We start from the raw sequence: 3,056 nt of genomic DNA on the forward strand, positions 1-3,056 counted from the left end.
AAGACTACTCATCCAGAAAGAATTTAAACTTTGCCAATACTGAAACCACAACAACACAAATTAGAGATCCAAACTTGGGTGTAGTGAACATTGTGGAGAAGGACATTGATGACTCATTCTGGGCTTTACGATGTGTTGGGAAAGATAAACGTGATACATGCATAGGATGGCTTAAAGCAAAACACAGACATTGTAAGAAGTCAATTCCAAAAAATACAATGGCACCAAGCATAACATGATATAGCATCTAAACATTTTGGTTCTATATAAATGATATTCAGTCGTGCTCCACTACAATGGCCAGTTGCTAAAGGCACATTAATAACTTTGGCACACAGCTACACGTCCGCCCGGTCCCTGGACGATCTAGACACCTGCAATGATCGTCAAGGACCTGGTGGAGCCAGTGTCGGACACCTTCATCAACCTCGTGAACATGGACTACGTCGAAAAGTAGTGTGGCATCCGGATCAGGAAGGGGGGGAGCACGCAGGCCCAGCCGCTGGAGAGCTTCGCAGTGAAGATCTCCAACTTCGAGTCCAAGTTCTCCAGTGCAGTCTCCGAAGGTGGAAGGGTGGCGGTGGCGGTGGCGGGCAGTATCAAGGACGTGCTTCCACACCTCTCGCAGGTCGGGGAGTTTAGCATGGAAGTGAGCCTGGAGGCATCGGTCATCCTGTCCAAACAGGTGGATCAGCTGGGGATCATCGGGAAAGTTGGCGGGCTGCTGGGCGACGGGAACGTGAACGTGAGCTTCATGAGCGTGGGGAGGACTTCGCCCAGGAAGCAGGCGGTGATGGCGATTGGCGTGGATGAGGAGCCGAGCAAGGAAGTGCTGCACAGGGTCAGGGCCATCCCGGCGGTGGAGGAGTTCGTGTTTCTCAAGCTCTAGGAAGCTTTTTCTATCACAGGTTGATAGAAAATCTCTGGAAGATCATCGCTCAAGCGAAGTTCTATACATTGTCCAGCATTGACAAGGTTTGAAAGTAGTATTTGATCGTTCTTGTGTGAGTGAGAGCCGTGGTCAAACTTTAGGATCATTATGGCGAACGAGGAGAAGGTGTGTGTCACCGGCGCTTCTGGCTTCCTGGCATCTTGGCTCGTGAAGCGGCTATTGGAGGAGGGATATCACGTCGTCGGGACTGTGCGCGATCCAGGTACATAGAAACGAGAAGAAACATAGTCTAATTCTCTTGTTTGTGGTACTAGACGATGCGAGCGAGACTTCCCACCTGTGGGAGCTTCCAGTAGAGGCTGGAGCTCAAGAAGGCCGACCTTGTCACGCAAGGGGCCTTTGACGATATTGTTCAAGGCTGCGATGGAGTATTCCATGTCGCGGCTGCCATGACTATCAGCTACAAGGAGGATCCACAGGTAACTTTGCTTGACTCCTTCGATTCGGTCTAACCTTGTATCACTTTTACTGGTTGTTTTTGCTTTCGGTTCTTCTTCCAGGCCGAGATTGTTGATCCATGCTTGCTTGGAACTCTAAAGGTGCTCAATGCCTGCAAGAGATCCACGACAGTCAAGCGAGTGGTGTGCACGTCAGCCGTGGCTGCTGTTCGCGTGAGGAACGACTTCAAGCCCGATGACGTCTTGGATGAATCGGTGTGGAGCTCTTTTGTCGAGTCAAAGCTTAATACAATTTACAATTACAGCCAATCCTCTAGCAAGAAGGACGTTGTGAACCGGCTTCGTGGCTTGCTGACGATTATGGATTTGGAGATCTAGGAAGACTCAGTTGCCATCCTCACTAGATTCTCTATTTTTCCAATATCGATTTCTTCGGTCTAACTTGCCCAAATCCCATGATCTCAGGAGACAAACCCCGGACCAAGAAAAATTAAACAATGGAGCGAAGTCAGCAAGACCAAGATCAAACAGAGGTAATGCAATTATGCAATTATGCAAAGACAAAGTTGATGCATCCAGCAAACTCAATCAAACGCATAAAGAAAGTAGACCAGACAATCGGGACGAATTTGGCATTGAAGACGTGCGAGTTCTGGTTTGAATGGGTGATTGAGGGTAAATTCCCCAGAATGTCTTGTAAATGCAGAGAAAGATATTCTACTCTTGCACTTCTATCTTCTTTGTTTTTTATTGGAAGCTTGACTGATTCAAGGTGCTCGTGTTATTTCCATAGCACTTTATTGGAAGTAAACTATCAAACTCAAGTTAAGAGGCCTTTGCGTTCCAGGCTCTCAACGCAATCGTCGAACATTTGCTCCAGCGACTTGAATTGGATCCCAAGGTCGTCCTGAAGCTTTCTGGAGCTGAATCCCTTGAAATTTGCCGGCGACCGGACCTTAATCCTGAGGTGAGCTTGAGCAACGTCGTCGAGATGGACGTATCCAGCGTGATCTATCCACTGCTTGGCTCCTGCAATGAGTTTGGAATCTCAAAAACGTCCCGTTTTTTTTCTTCCGATATAGAAAGGCTTGCCTTGGAGCGCGGTGGCCCTGGACGAGAGAAGTTCTCCAGCGATTAAGCTGGGAGCGATTGTGATCACATCTATGCCACTTTCTTTCCCAAACTCGAGTGCTGCTTGCTCGGATAGAGTCTTTCCCAGACCATACCACATCTAAACTTCAAAAACTTTTTAAGAGTTGGTCCTTTGGAAATAAGACTGATTCTCATGGCAGCACAAGAAAATAAAGAACCAAGATCGCGACCTAGCATGCGCGGATTCCTGATGACGATCGGCTATGATCCTGCGCAAATGGGCAAGAAAAGCCACATGATTGTTATCCGAACATGCAGTCTGATTATTCTTTTATCACCTATCAGTACTAGTTTATCCATTACCCGCTTCAGCCGCAGAGGAGAGTTGCTTCTCTTTCCATGATGATCCAGTAATGGCTCGTCAGTCTGAGGGATCATCTGTGGTAAGTGATCTAGTGGTACATTAGATTGTTGTTGTTTTTTTCTTTTTTTCTTTTTCTTCAGCTGGTCTAGCATTGTGAATAGAGAGGCTGGCATTGTCAATATAGTGAGTTGAGATTTTTTGTACCATAACGGTTGCTTTTCTTATGTGAGGAGGATGTGCAGCAGGAGTG

General features: G+C 47.2%; 1 pseudogene; it reads left to right on the forward strand.

Annotated features, from left to right (window-relative positions):
• The first annotated feature begins 270 nt into the window (after positions 1–270).
• LOC112340961 lies at positions 271–894 on the forward strand (annotated as a pseudogene).
• The last annotated feature ends 2,162 nt before the right edge of the window (positions 895–3,056 follow it).

Source organism: Selaginella moellendorffii, unplaced genomic scaffold, assembly GCF_000143415.4.
Source record: "Selaginella moellendorffii unplaced genomic scaffold, v1.0 SELMOscaffold_73, whole genome shotgun sequence".
Classification (NCBI taxonomy): Eukaryota; Viridiplantae; Streptophyta; class Lycopodiopsida; order Selaginellales; family Selaginellaceae; genus Selaginella; species Selaginella moellendorffii.